This window comes from Hyla sarda, chromosome 8 (genome assembly GCF_029499605.1).
Source record: "Hyla sarda isolate aHylSar1 chromosome 8, aHylSar1.hap1, whole genome shotgun sequence".
Classification (NCBI taxonomy): domain Eukaryota; kingdom Metazoa; phylum Chordata; class Amphibia; order Anura; family Hylidae; genus Hyla; species Hyla sarda.
In genome coordinates this window covers 8,509,001-8,524,741 of record NC_079196.1, presented here as the reverse complement: position 1 = coordinate 8,524,741, position 15,741 = coordinate 8,509,001, and the positions used below count along the sequence as shown (strand labels likewise).

General features: G+C 45.7%; 1 long non-coding RNA gene across 2 annotated transcripts in view; it reads left to right on the top strand.

Annotated features, from left to right (window-relative positions):
* Positions 1-15,741, top strand: part of LOC130284317 (uncharacterized) — a 48,681-nt gene that overhangs the window by 12,237 nt on the left and 20,703 nt on the right. Inside the window, exon 3 of one of the 2 annotated variants that reach the window (XR_008846983.1) lies at positions 5,524-6,534. This is a non-coding gene — a long non-coding RNA (uncharacterized LOC130284317). Of the gene's footprint in view, positions 1-5,523; positions 6,856-15,741 lie in introns of those variants that run through there. The other variant, XR_008846982.1, reaches the window with a different exon arrangement.

Sequence of the window (15,741 nt, the reverse complement as noted above, 5' to 3'; positions counted from 1 at the left end):
TCCTCCCCCACACCATCACACCTCCTCCTCCACACCTTCACACCTCCTCCTCCACACCATACACCTCCTCCTCCACACCTTCTCCTCCACACCATCACACCTCCTCCTCCACACCATCACTCCTCCTCCACACCATCACACCTCCTCCTCCACACCATCACACCTCCTCCTTCACACCTCCTCCCCCACACCATCACACCTCCTCCTCCACACCAGCACACCTCCTCCTCCACACCAGCACACCTCCTCCCCCACACCATCACACTTCCTCCTCCACACCAGCACACCTCCTCCTCCACACCAGCACACCTCCTCCCCCACACCATCACTCCTCCACACCATCACACCTCCTCCTCCAGACCATCACACCTCCTCCTCCACACCATCACACCTCCTCCTCCTCCACACCATCACTCCTCCTCCACACCATCACACCTCCTCCTCCACACCATCACACCTCCTCCTCCACACCAGCACACCTGTGAAGTAAAAACCATTTCAGGTGACTACCTCTTGAAGCTCAACAAGAGAATGCCAAGAGTGTGCAAAGCAATAATCAAAGCAAAAGGAAGAACCTAGAATATGACAGATTTTCAGTTGTTTCACACTTTTTTATTATGTATATAATTCCACATGTGATAATTCATAGTTTTGATGCCTTCAGTGTGAATCTACAATATTCATAGTCATGAAAATAAAGAAAACTCTGAATGAGAAGGTGTCCAAACTTTTGGCCTGTACTGTATAAAAAATGAAAACTGATTGTAATAAACAAAATAGAATGGTGCAATAAAGTAGAAAAATTATAAAACAATGCAAAGAAACATAAATCGAGAAAACTCATATGGGGGCAATAAAAAATTAGGAAGATTCAATTACCCCTGCGCCTGATACCGGTATTTAAAACGGGGTCACGGCGTGACCCTGCATCATACCTGGTTGGTCCCTGCGGCTTATGATAGCCGGGACCCTGGGCTAATAGTGTACCGCACCGATCGTTGTGCCGCACGCTATTAACCCTTTAGATCGCTGCTTCTAAAAGGAAAGTAAAAGCTCCCAGCAGCTCAGTTGGGCTGATCGGGACTATCGCGATAAAATCGTGATGTCCCGATCAGCTAGGACGCGAGCGGAGGTCTCCTTACCTTGCTCCGTCGCGTCCGATCAGCATTTGATTGCTCCAAGCCTGAGCTACAGGCTTGAGCAATCGAGCCCCTATAATGCTGATCCATGCAAAGCTATGGCTTTGCAGGGATCAGTGTAAAAGATCAGTGTGTGCAGTCTTATAGGTCCCTATAGGTCACTTTTTATAACATGAAAAAATGAATAAAAAGCGATCAAAAAGTCCGATCACTACAAAACAGGGTGCAAAAAATGAGCCCTCATATCGGCCCGCACATGGAAAAACAAAAAGGGGTCAGAAGATGAGAATTTTTAACGTATAAATTTTCCTGCATGTAGTTATGATTTTTTTCAGGAGTACGACAAAATCAAACCTATATACCGTATTTATCGGGGTATACCACGCACCGGCCTATAACACGCACCCTCATTTTACCAAGGATATTTGGGTAAAAAAAGTTTTTTACCCAAATATCCATGGTAAAATGAGGGTGCGTGTGTGCGCGTGTATACCCCGATATACCCGCAGGAAAGGCAGGGGGAGAGAGGCCGTCTCTGCCCGCTTCTCTCCCCCTGCCTTTCCTGGGGTCTAGAGCGCTGCTGTCGGCCCTTCTCTCCCCCTGGCTATAGGCGCCGCTGTCCGTTCTGTCCCCCTGACTATCGGTGCCGGCTCCGATAGCCAGGGGGAGAGAAGCGGCGCCGACAGCCAGGGGGAGAGAAGGGGCAGCGGCACCAATTGCCGGCGCCGCTGCCCCGTTGCCTCCCCCCATCCCCGGTGGCATAATTACCTGAGTCGGGTCCGCGCTGCTGCAGGCCTTCGGCGTGCGTCCCCTGCGTCGTTGCTATGCACGGCGCAGCGCACTGACGTCATGCGCCGCGCCGTTCAGCGCATAGCAATTTTTCTTCAATTTTGTCGCACAATGAATTTTTTTTCAGTTTTGCTGTAGATTTTTGGGTAAAATTACTAATGTCACTGCAAAGTAGAATTGGTGGCGCAAAAATTTTATGTGCACAATTGAAAGCGTTATGATTTTTAGGAGGTGATGAGGAAAAAATGAAAATGCGAAAAACGATCCTTAAGGGGTTATAATTGTTGGCACCCCTGAAATTTATCTAAAAAATTAAGTATTTCTCACAGAAAAGGATTGCAGTAGCATATGTTTTGCTATACACATGTTTATTCCCTTTGTGTGTATTGGAACTAAACCAAAAAAAAGGAGGAAAAAAAGAAAATTGGACCTAATGTCACCGAACTCCAAAAATGGGCTGGACAAAATTATTGGCACCCTTTCAAAATTGTGGAAAAATAAGATTGTTTCAAGCATGTGATGCTCCTTTAAACTCACCTGGGGAAAGTAACAGGTGTGGGCAATATAAAAATCACACCTGAAAGCAGATAAAAAAGGAGAGAAGTTCACTTAGACTTTGCATTGTGTGTTCCACACTAAGCATGGACAACAGAAAGGAGAAGAGAACTGTCTGAGGACTTGAGAACCAAAATTGTAAAAAAAAAATCAACAATGTCAAGGTTACAAGTCCATCGCCAGAGATCTAGATTTGCCTTTGTCCACAGTGCGCAACATAGCAAGAAGTTTGCAACCCATGGCACTGTAGCTAATCTCTCTGGGCGTGGATGGAAGGGAGAAATTGATGAAAGGTGTCAACGCAGGATAGTCCAGATGGTGGATAAGCAGCCTCAAACAAGTTCCAAAGATATACAAGCTGTCCTGCAGGCTCAGGGAGCATCAGTGTCAGCGCGAACTATCCGTCAACATTTAAATGAAATGAAACGCTGGAGGAGACCCAGGAGGACCCCACTATGGAGGAGACCCAGGAGGACCCCACTATGAAGGAGACCCAGGAGGACCCCACTATGGAGGAGACACAGGAGGACCCCACTATGGAGGAGACCCAGGAGGCCCCCTACTGACACAGAGACAAAAAAACAAGACTATATTTTACCAAAATGAACTTGAGTAACCAAAATCCTTCTGGGAAAACGTCTTGTGGACAGATGAGACCAAGATAGAGCTTTTTGGTAAAGTCCATCATTCTACTGTTTACCGAAAACAGAATGAGGCCTACAAAGAAAAGAACCCAGTACCTACAGTGAATATGGTGGGTGTCAATGATGTTTTGGGTTGTTTTGCTGCCTCTGGCCCTGGGGGCCTTGAATGTGTACAAGACATCATGAAATCTGAGGATTACCAATGGATTTTGAGTCGCACTGTACAGCCCAGTGTCATAAAGCTGGGTTTGCTTCCAGCAGGACAATGACCCCAAAGATACATGAAAAAGCCCCCAGAAATGGATGACAACAAAGCGCTGGAGAGTTCTGAAGTGTAAGCAATGAGTCCAGATCTAAATCCCATTGATCATCTGTGGAGAGATCTTAAAATTACTGTTGGGAAAAGGCGCCTTCCAATAAGAGACCGGGAGCAGTTTGTACAGGAAGAGTGGTCCAGCATTCCGGCTGAGAGGTGTAAGAAGCTTATTGATGGTTATAGGAAGCAACTGATTTCAGTTATTTTTTCCAAAGGGTGTGCAACCAAATATTACGTTAAGGGTGCCAATAATTTTGTCCAGCCCATTTTTGGAGTTTGGTGACATTATGTCCAATTTGCTTTTTTCCTCCTTTTTTTTGGTTTAGTTCCAATACACACAAAGGGAATAAACATATGTATAGCAAAACATGTGTTACTGCAATCCTTTTCTGTGAGAAATACTTCAATTTCTAGAAAAATTTAAGGGGTGCCAACATTTACGGCCATGACTGTAAATATAGCCCTGATATATATCCCCCTTCACACACACACACACACCATTTTGTGCATTCATCTTAGAGCACATACATCTCCCCTATTGATACCTCACCATGGTTGTCCCTCAGCCCGCAGCATCATGTGCTTCATGTCATACTGAAGACTCCCTAGGGGGGACATACAGGATTTCTCCAAATATCCCCCACCGGGTTGGGGGACAACCATGGCTCAGTAGGCACATTTGTTTCATACGGGGGTGCTCACCAGATATCCATCACCATGCATGTGGGGAAGCAATGATCCAGGGGGACTAAAAAGATACATAAACGTATAAATAAACAAACAGAATTAAAAAAAGGGAATAAAAAAACATAAGATATAATAAAGCAAATGTATTCATGGAAAACAGACATTATGTGGGTACCCATAATTATGGAAAAAATAATAAATAAAGATTGGTGATCATCATCTATCCCCCAGTGAAAGGACGTGTATCAATAAGATATTTATCTATCTCATAGACCAGCTTTTACGTCTGTTCGCAGTACAGGCACGTTCGTATATCTGAGACACAGCAGACTGTTTACAAAGAATAGCACAGATTGATGTTCCTGAGGGTACTTGAATTGCCACACTAGATGTGGTTAGCCTGTATACCTCCATCCCACATGATGGAGGTATACAGGCAGTAAAAACCAGCATCAGATAAGCTTTTTCACCAAGTAAATCTGCTTTCATTGTCTCTTTGTCGGAGTTAATATTACACAACAATTACTTTCTTTTCTACGACGCGTTTTACCTTCAGATAGCGGGCACAGCCATAGGCACAAACGTGGCACCTGTGTATGCCAATGTGTTCATGGCCGTGCTCGAGGAAGAATCTGTCTACGTATCCCACCACTCTAGCCATGTGCTGGGGTGGTGGAGATATATAGACGATTTGTTCTTGATCTGGTCCGGATCTATTGAAGAGCTTAATCAGTTTCATACATACCTCAATTCAGTAAACGAACACATTAAATTAACCCTGACTGCTTCATTCGAGAAAGTATGCTTTTTAGACACTGAAGTGTGTATAGACAACCGTAGATTAATGACCAGTCTCAAGCCAACGGATTGCACTTCCGTTTTACATTTCAACAGCTGCCATCTGCGTCCAATGGTGCGTTCTCTCCCCATGAGTCAAATGATGAGGGTGAGACACATCATTGGCGTGGAGGATGCAATATAATCCGCATTAAACAGGATGATCAGGAATTTCTCTAAGGGAGGTTACCCACGTAACTTATACACGAACCGAAGAATAGATCCACAAATTCTAGAGTAACTAAATTTACCAGTTTTGAAACATAAGGAAAGGGACTTAAAATTTACTCTATTGGATCATGTCCCACCATTGAAACGGGAGTGGGGGGTGATCGTAACAGTAAATTCAGATGCCTTGAATTAAAATGGATATTAGAGCTTCAATCCTTACAACCCCACGAATGTCGACTATACAGTGACACCACAGATCTACAGAGCGTAGCATTTATTGTGTGTATATTGATTTTGCCATATGTCCCCTGAATATGATAATACATCTGTGACCTTTTACATGTATTCTTTGACTGATATTGTCTTTTTCTTTCCTTTTTTTCAGGTTGGCGAAGGTGTGCACGGTTGCACTTTATATTTCACCCACCTCAGTTATCTTATTGATACACGTCCTTTCACTGGGGGATAGATGATGATCACCAATCTTTATTTATTATTTTTTCCATAATTATGGGTACCCAGATTATGCCTGTTTTCTATGAATACATTTGCTTTATTTTATCTTATGTTTTTTTTTTTTTATTCCCTTTTTTTATTTTCTTTGTTTAATCATTTATACATTTATGTATCTTTTTGATGCCCCTGGATCATTGCTTCCCCACATGCATGGTGATGGATATCTGGTGAGCACCCCCGTATGAAACAAATGTGCCTACTGAGCCATGGTTGTCCCCCAACCCGGTGGGGGATATTCAGAGAAATCCTGTATGTCCCCCCTAGGGAGTCTTCAGTATGACATGAAGCACATGATGCTGCGGGCTGAGGGACAACCATGGTGAGGTATCAATAGGGTAGATGTATGTGCTCTAAGATGAATGCACAAAATGGTGTGTGTGTGAATGGGGATATATACCAGGGCTTTATTTATTTAATTGAATCTTCCTCATTTTTTATTGCTCCAATACAAGTTTTCTTGATTTATATTTCTTTGCATTGTTTTATAATTTTTTATACTTTATAGCACCTTTCTATTTTGTTTATTAGAATCAGTTTTCCTTTTTTTTTTTTTTTTTACTATTTTCCCTAAACATGTGTTGGTTCTGACGATCAGCGTCCGCTTAGCCTCGATTCCATGGCGTGTGGGGCGAGGATGGTCTATTAACTGACACACATTCAGTCTGTGGGTATCGCACTACAAAAATGGAGATCGAAGGATCTGGCAACACAGGGCAAGTGGGCCAGTGATGCGCCGGGACATTTGCCCCTGACGCTCCCTGGTCTGATTGGTGTATGATCTATCCCCCCAGCATGAAGCTATTGACATCTGCATTACACACACACGCTGGGATGGCCGGTTCACAGTAGAGCAATGTTCTGTTTACATCTATGCATTCTGGTAAGTGCAGCCGACACCGCCCCCGCCGCTGACGATGTGATTGCAATATGATTAACAACTGCACTTTATTTGTTTTCAATAACATTGATACTGCTGTATTTGATTATTATATCAGTATCCTTACTTGTTGCACTTTGAAGTATGCTCTCTTTGTATTACGTATGTACATTTTATCACTCTTTTGCATAATTGTATTTTTAATTGTGATTAATTGTTATTTGGTTTGCACATGTTATATACCCCTGAATGGGTCACTTGGACTTATGCTTGAAAAAGGCTGCATGGGCAGCTAAAACATTGCATCTTTTACACATGTTTGGTTTGGAATAAAAGCTACTATTTTTCACAAGAAGTGTGCTGCAGCAACTTGACTTTTTAGATCGATAGATAGATAGATATAAGATAGATGGATTGATAGATATTAGATAGATGGATAGATAGATAGATATGAGATATATATATATATAAATGAGATATATAGATATGAGATAGATATATATGATATAGATAGATGATTGATAGATACATATGAGATAGATAGATATGATATAGATAGATATATAGATGGAGATCCGCCGTTGCCTTTGCGCCCCGTCAAAATGACGACTGTCAAACTAAAAAAAAAAAAAGAGAGAGTTTGACGGCCGTTCTCGATGGGGCGCAACAGCAGTGTGAAAGAAGCCTTAGATGGCAAATGCAGGGATCAGAGCGATTTGGAGCAAGTCCTGGTCTTTGGGGTAAACTTTCTATCAGGTTAGTCAGAAACGTGATGTGAGTTTTCCTTTCTTCCCTGGCCATCATAGTCCCCAGATCATAATCCTATAGACATCTTTGGGGTGAGGTAGGATTGGCTGCTCAGAATATATCAAGACCTCCTGTAATGTGTGATGAGAACTGCGAGAAGTGATCCTGTCCACATGGGCCGCTATATCTGCAGAATTATTTCATCACTTACGACAAGATACAAAGCTCCTTTGGACAGATAAGATAATACCGGAAATTTTTGACAAGTCAAATCAGGTCTATTTCTGCAAACGCAATAATGAAGCTTACAAAGAAAAGATTCCTGTACCTACTGGTAGGAAATATAGGACTGCAATGGAATTGGGATCCTGCAGAACTTGATATAAAACTTGAGGGAGCGCGTGGTTATTAATCTTGAGTAGGTGGGAGCGGGCGGTCACAGAACCTACAGCAAGTTCTGCAAAATTCTGCCAGTACCGCACATCTCTGCAATGCCACAGGGGGCTGATGAAATGGCATGGGGGTGATGAAATTGAACAGGGGGACTATCTGTAAAAGCTGTGACAAAAAAGTTTGTAAAAAAGGATTGGAACACACACATTGCGGTAGCGGACCATACTGGTCAGAAATCCAACGAAGCTGGCGTGATCTTAATCAAGAAAATAGTCCCGTGCAGGGCTCTAGTAGGAAATGTTACTATGATCCTTCTTATAAAAACCTTGATGACAGGTTCCCTTGAAGCATGGAGAAGGCTCGGGTATGTTTTGGGGCGGCTTTGCTGCATCTGGCACAGGGGGTCTTGGATCTGTACAGGGTACAATGAAATCTCAAGACTATCAAGGCATTCTGGAGCAAAATGTGCTGCCCAGTGTCAGGAAGCTTGGTCACAGGTCATGGGTCCTCCAACAGGATAATAATCAAACAAGAAAAGAGCTAGACACTATACAAGGATTGCACACCCAAACACTTGAATATAAGCAAATTACAATATTTTATTAGGTCAAAATGTATACAAACAAGACATTTAAAATCAATTAAAATGAGCCCACAAACAAAAGAGGGACCCCAATCAAAAATTAGGGGGCAAGACGCTTTCCCTCCAGGAGTACATGAATAAATGTATACAATCAAGAATCCCACCGCCAATATCAATTATATGTTACTCCCGTCTGCTGTGGAAATACCATAGAATCCATAAAAGATTGACAACATCGATTGGTAATCTTAATAATATCACAAGGCTAAGTATGTAAACACAATAAAGATGGTTAAAATAATGGTCCAACAGAAAATACCAATGTGGAGATACAGACTGCGGCATGGTAAAAATATGCGTACTCCTGACAGACTCCACGCATTCCGTTGCTCTGGGCCCCGCGTGGGGTCTGTCAGGAGCACACATATTTTTAGGGCCAAGATACCTGCAGTCTAAAGAAGACACCTTTACCCCTGAGACAGCTGGAGCAGGATCTTATGAGGAGTAGACCAAGATACCTGCAGTCTGAAGATGACACCTTTACCCCTGAGACAGCTGGAGCAGGATCTTATGAGGAGTAGACCAAGATAACTGCAGTCTGAAGATGACACCTTTACCCCTGAGACAGCTGGGGCAGGATCTTATGAGGAGTAGACCAAGATACCTGCAGTCTGAAGATGACACCTTTACCCCTGAGACAGCTGGAGCAGGATCTTATGAGGAGTAGACCAAGATAACTGCAGTTTGAAGATGACACCTTTACCCCTGAGACAGCTGGAGCAGGATCTTATGAGGAGTAGACCAAGATAACTGCAGTCTGAAGATGACACCTTTACCCCTGAGACAGCTGGAGCAGGATCTTATGAGGAGTGGACCAAGATACCTTTAGTCTGAAGAAGACACCTGAGACAACTGGAGACAAGTGCAGAAGTCACATTGAGAGTTACAGAAAGAAATTGCTGTATTGCAGTAACGGCCTTAAAAAGTTGTGCAACCAAATATAAACTCCAGGAACCATCATTTTTGTCCAGGGTAGGTTCATTATATTGTTTATTATATTGATTCTGGTGAACCACAATCCAGAAGTAATGTCTTATTTCCATCAGTTGATTTTTAGTGAATTTATATTTATTATTACTTTTGTCAATTTCAAGTTATGTCAGGGATCATTGTTAGTATTTCGTTTTTTAACGGAAGGGACCTACAATTTTGTCTGTGTCTATACAATAGATACAAATGTGTCAATAGTATAATAACAAACTCTCCTTGAGAACGTCTGATGTGGGCACTGGTCACCATTGTAGCAGCAAATCATCAATTAACAGAACAATAAGTGATAATGAAGTGGTCGAAAGTACTAGAGCGTATTTAGCCATGTTAATGGACCCGGCTAAGCCCTTCTGGTCTCTTAGGCTATTTTTACTAGTGATGAGCGGCATTGCCCATATTCAAATTCGCGATATTTCGCGAATATATAGACAAATATTCGTCCTATATTCGCGAATTTAGCATATTCGTTAAATGCGCATATTCGCATATGCGAATATTCACATATGTGAATATTCGCATAATCTCGTATTTAAAGAAGACACCAGTGTGGGGGTGGGCAACTTTACTATTGGTTGCTAGGGATGTTGTTGATAACCTCTGACAAGTGTATTTGCATCATTCTAATTGGCCCACAAGTGAAAAGAAGGAATATGCGAATATGTGTGAAAAAAGCGAATATTCGCAATTTCGAATATATTTGCAATATTCGCGATAAAAATTTGAAATGCGAATATTCGCGCCCAACACTAATTTTTACATGGCAGAGTTTCCGCTACAGAAATTCTGCATTTCGGATTCTGCAAAACATTGAACCTGTTAGGCTATGTTCAAAAGAAAAAAAAGAAATTCAAAGCCCCATGACTTCAATGGGATTCTGCCCTGAATTCTGCAAAATTTAAAGACATGTTTAAAGGGGTATTCCGGCCTTATACATCTTATCCCCTATGGATAGCGGATAAGATGTCTTATCGCGGGGCTGTCACGCATCCTCCTGTAGACATGAATGGAGGGGTCGTGACGTGACGTTTCGAGGGGGCGTGGCCGTGACGTCATGTCTCAGTCTCGGAGGTAGCGTCCAGCACAGAATTCCGCCATGTGAATGGGACAGTGGAATCCCCATTCACGAAGTCATGAAACAGCAGGGGAGCCTTTTCCGAATTTATCTGGAACCTCTGCTTTATATGCACTCTATAAATATAGAACCAAGAGTAAGAACATTAGGGGGCTCGTGTATAATCTAAACTCAGAGAGTCATGTATGCTATACGTATATGGCCACCATGTCTTCCTCATTTGCTGGCACTATTTCATTTGTTGCGTCATTCAAATATTGAAACGTATTGCAGGTGTTGCTCTTTTATTATTTTTTCACATTCCAGGTTTTATATGATTTTTGCTTTTATATGCAACAAACTTCATAATACTGTCATCTTGTTGGTAAGTTTTGTGCAATTTTTACAGATGGAAAACTATTTGCAAGAGGTATTTTAATAGTGCCTCATGGTTCAAAGTGCAGGGTACCTGATGCCAGGTGAAGCTAATACGCAGATCGCGCCACAGTTGTCATATCCATCTCTGTCACTTAGTGACGCCACTGTCACGGCGTGAGTCACTCAGAGCTGGCGCCTGCCAGGCCCCTGTGTCACCTCGCAGCTCTGGGTGATGTCAGAGGGACATCTTCAAATGTCAGCTGACAGATCTGGTTACATATAGACGCGTCAGGTATGTCAGGTATGTATCAGGTATGTGTGCTCAGCTGTTCACATAGGGGCCTCCATGGATTTGTCTATTTATGCAGCTACAAACCATGAAATTCTAAAATCCCAGCTGTATAATCTACACCATAATCTTAAAGGGGTTATGCAGCAAAAATGAACTTATCCTCTATCTCATGGATAAGTTGTCTAATCGCGGGGGTCCAACCGTGGGATCGCCCTACGATCTCCTGAAAGGGCCCCATATTTCTGAGAGTATCACATGCTAGGAACGGCACGTGCTCCATTCATAATCTTTGGGACCGCCCAAGAGACCCGAGTGCTGTACTCCGGCATCTCCAGCACTTCCATAGAAATGAAAGGAGTGCATACACTAAATTTATTAATAGGAATCTGAGTTTCCTTTAAAGGGGTATACCACAGAATAGGGAATAAATGTATGATCTCAGGTCATCCAATCATCATGACTCCCTGCATTCTCCAATACAGGCCCATTGACACCCAAGTGATGTACTCGATATCTACAGTGCTCTCATAGACAATGTATGGAGCGTGTGCCCACCCCATGCAGGGGATGAGTCAGGGATCTTGGGGGAGGGGGTCACAGAGATCAGACCTCTCATCAGGTGCAGTCAGACATTTATATCCAGTGACTCACATATGACGTCTTTATTTTTGTATTCTTCTCTATCTGGCCCAGACTGCCATGAAAATTTATTTCAGTCACATCTCTACTATGCAGAGATTGCTGCCCAAATGTCTTGACCCCCCCCCCCCCATACTATCTCCTAATGTTGTCACACTGTGCATCTAACACAGTACTGCCACATGCTGTTCCCTGAATACAATACTGCCACATGCTGTGCCTTGAACCAAATAATTATGCTATTGTGCGACTGATACCATAAATAATGCCACCGTGCCCCCTCAAACAATGATTTTTTGCCACTGTTCCTCTGCCCCCTAATGAACTGTGCTACCATCCTCTGTGCTACCATTTTGTGATTGGTTTTGCAGCTATATGATGCGAGCTTCCTCTATATGTCCAGAACAGTGTTTCCCAACCTTTTTCGGGTCGGGGCACACCTCGGCAAAAAATTTTTCCACGGGGCACCGCTACCGAGGTTGACGAGCAAGAAAAAAAAAAAAGGAAAAACGGTAAAAAACGCAATGCACTATATTTATCAGTGGATATGTAGTTTAAAGTGCTGCTTTATACAGCAACTCACCAATGACGTCTTCTCTAATTTGCATCGTTGCCTTCTCTTCTCCATCTGGTCTGGGCCATTATCACGATTTCTTCCACACACACAATTCTTCACCGTTAAACCTGCAAAACGAACCTATTAGGCGCCAAACTTTTTTTTCTTTTTTTTTTTACATGGGTGACAGAGGGGTGTAGAGGGGTGGACATGGGTGACAGAGGGGTGTAGAGGAGTGTACAGAGGGGTGTAGAGGAGTGTACAGAGGGGTGTAGAGAAGCGTACATGGGTGACAGTGGTGTAGAGGAGCGTACATGGGTGACAGGGGTATAGAGGAGCGTACATGGGTGACAGGTGTGTAGAGGAGCATACATGGGTGACGGGTGTAGAGGAGCATACATGGGTGACAGGGGTGTAGAGGAGCATACATGGGTGAAGGGTGTAGAGGAGCGTACATGGGTGACAGGGGTGTAGAGGAGTGTACAGAGGGGTGTACATGGGTGACAGAGGGGTGTAGAGGAGTGTACATGGGTGACAGATGGGTGTACATGGGAGACAGAGGGGTGTAGAGGAGTGTACATGGGTGACAGAGGGGAGTAGAGGAGTGTACATGGGTCACAGAGGGGTATAGAGGAGTGTACAATGAGTGACAGAGCGGTATAGAGGAGTGTACATGGGTGACAGATGGGTGTACATGGGTGAAAGGGGTGTAGAGGAGTACATGGGTGACAGATGGGTGTAAAGGAGTGTACATGGGTGACAGATGGGTGTACATGGGTGACAGAAGGGTGTAGAGGAGTGTACATGGGTGAAAGAGGGGTGTAGAGGAGTGTACATGGGTGACAGATGGGTGTACATGGGTGACAGAGGGGTGTAGAGGAGTGTACATGAGTGACAGAGGGGTATAGAGGAGTGTACATGGGTGACATAGGGGTGCAGAAGAGTGTACATGGGTGACAGGGGTGTAGAGGAGTGTACATGGGTGACAGGGGTGTAGAGGAGCATACATGGGTGAAAGGGGTGTAGAGGAATGTACAAAGGGGTGTATAAGAGCGTACATGGGTGACAGGGGTGTAGAGGAGTGTACATGGGTGACAAAGGGGTGTAGAGAAGTGTACATGGGTGACAGAGGGGTGTAGAGGAGTGTACATGGGTGACAGAGGAGTGTACATGTGTGATAGATGGGTGTACATGGGTGACAGAGGGGTGTAGAGGAGTGTACATGGGTGACAGAGGGGTAGAGAGGAGTGTACATGGGTGACAGATGGGTGTACATGGGTGACAGGGGTGTAGAGGAGTGTACATGGGTGACAGAGGGGTAGAGAGGAGTGTACATGGGTGACAGAGGGGTGTAGAGGAGTGTACATGGGTGACAGAGGGGTAGAGAGGAGTGTACATGGGTGACAGGGGTATAGAGGAGTGTACATTGGTGACAGAGGGGTGTTGAGGAGTGTACTTGGGTGACAGAGGGGTGTAGAGGAGTGTACATGTTACGCCGAGCGCTCCGGGTCCCTGCTCCTCCCCGGAGCGCTCACGGCGTCTCTCTCCCTGCAGCGCCCCGGTCAGTCCCGCTGACCGGGAGCACTGCACTGTCATGGCCGTCGGGGATGCGATTCGCACAGCGGGACGCGCCCGCTCGCGAATCGCATCCCAGGTCACTTACCCGTCCCGGTCCCCTGCTGTCATGTCCTGGCGCGCGCGGCTCCGCTCTCTAGGGCGCGTGCGCGCCAGCTCTCTGAGACTTAAAGGGCCAGTGCACCAATGATTGGTGCCTGGCCCAATTAGCTTAATTGGCTTCCACCTGCTCCCAGACTATATCCGCTCACTGCCCCTGCACTCCCTTGCCGGATCTTGTTGCCTTGTGCCAGTGAAAGCGTTTAGTGTTGTCCAAGCCTGTGTTACCTGAACTTTTGCTATCCATCTTGACTACGAACCTTGCCGCCTGCCCCGACCTTCTGCTACGTCTGACCTTGCCTCTGCCTAGTCCTTCTGTACCACGCCTTCTCAGCAGTCAGCGAGGTTGAGCCGTTGCTAGTGGATACGACCTGGTTGCTACTGCCGCAGCAAGACCATCCCGCTTTGCGGCGGGCTCTGGTGAACACCAGTAGCCTCTTAGAACCGGTCCACCAGCACGGTCCACGCCAATCCCCCGCTGACACAGAGGATCCACTACCAGTAAGCCGAATCGTGACAGTACATGGGTGACAGAGGGGTGTAGAGGAGTGTACATGGGTGACAGAGGGGTGTAGAGGAGTGTACATGGGTGACAGATGGGTGTACATGGGTGACAGAGGGGTGTAGAGGAGTGTACATGGGTGACAGAGGGGTGTAGAGGAGTGTACATGGGTGACAGAGGTGTGTAGAGGAGTGTACATGGGTGACAGAGGGGTGTAGAGGAGTGTACATGGGTGGCAGAGGGGTACAGAGGAGTGTACATGGGTGACAGGGGTACAGAGGAGTGTACATGTGTGACAGAGGGGTATAGAGGAGTGTACATGGGTGACAGATGGGTGTACATGGGTGACAGAGGGTTGTAGAGAAGTGTACATGGGTGACAGAGGGGTGTAGAGAGGTGTACAAGGGTGATAGATGGGTGTAGAAGAGTGAACATGGGTGACGGGGACAGAGGGCTGGACATGGGTGACAGGAGGGTGGACAGGGGGTCAGAGGGGTGGACAAGGGGGTAAAAGAGGGACAGGAGTGACAGAGAGGGGTGGACTGGGGTAACAAAGGGACAGATGGGTGAACAGGAGGGTGGACATGGGTGACTGGGGGGGTGGACATGGGTGACTGGGGGGGTGGACATGGGTGACTGGGGGGGGTGGACATGGGTGACTGGGGGGGTGGACATGGGTGACTGGGGGGGTGGACATGGGTGACGGGGGGGGTGGACATGGGTGACGGGGGGGGGGTGGACATGGGTGACGGGTCGGGGGGGGGGGGTAGAGGGTGGACCTGGGTGACGGTGGGGGGATTTAGACAGGGTTGAGAAGGTGAACAGAGGGGTGGAAAGGGTACGGTACCTTAAGCAAGCCGGCCCGCGCAGCTTGCAGTTCCACAGGAGGCACGGGAGTCCGGCGCAGGTGCAGCTCGTTCCGCCCCAGGGCACCATATTCGGCTCACTGCGCCGCAAGGGAGAGGGGGACGCAGAAGACGGAGAGTGAAGGAGGGGGACGCGGGGGACACAGGGAACAGGGGGAAGGAGGGGAACACGGGTCACGCGGCTGACGCAGGGGACGGAGGGGAACACAGGAGATGCAGGGGGACGCTGTGTGCGCAGTGCGCACGCAGACTTCCCTTCCCCCCTGCGCCGTCAGGCCGGGGCGGGACATTTAAAAAAAAAATAATAGTAAAAAATTTTAAAATTCACGGCAAAATCCCACGGCACCACGGGCAGTGCTGAACTCCAGAAATCCAATACACGTCCCCCAATGAATATTTTTGATTTTGTAATCTTGAACCTTCTAGGGAGCTATACTCTGAACAGTAACCTTCTGTGAAATTTCCCAAAAATCTACCAT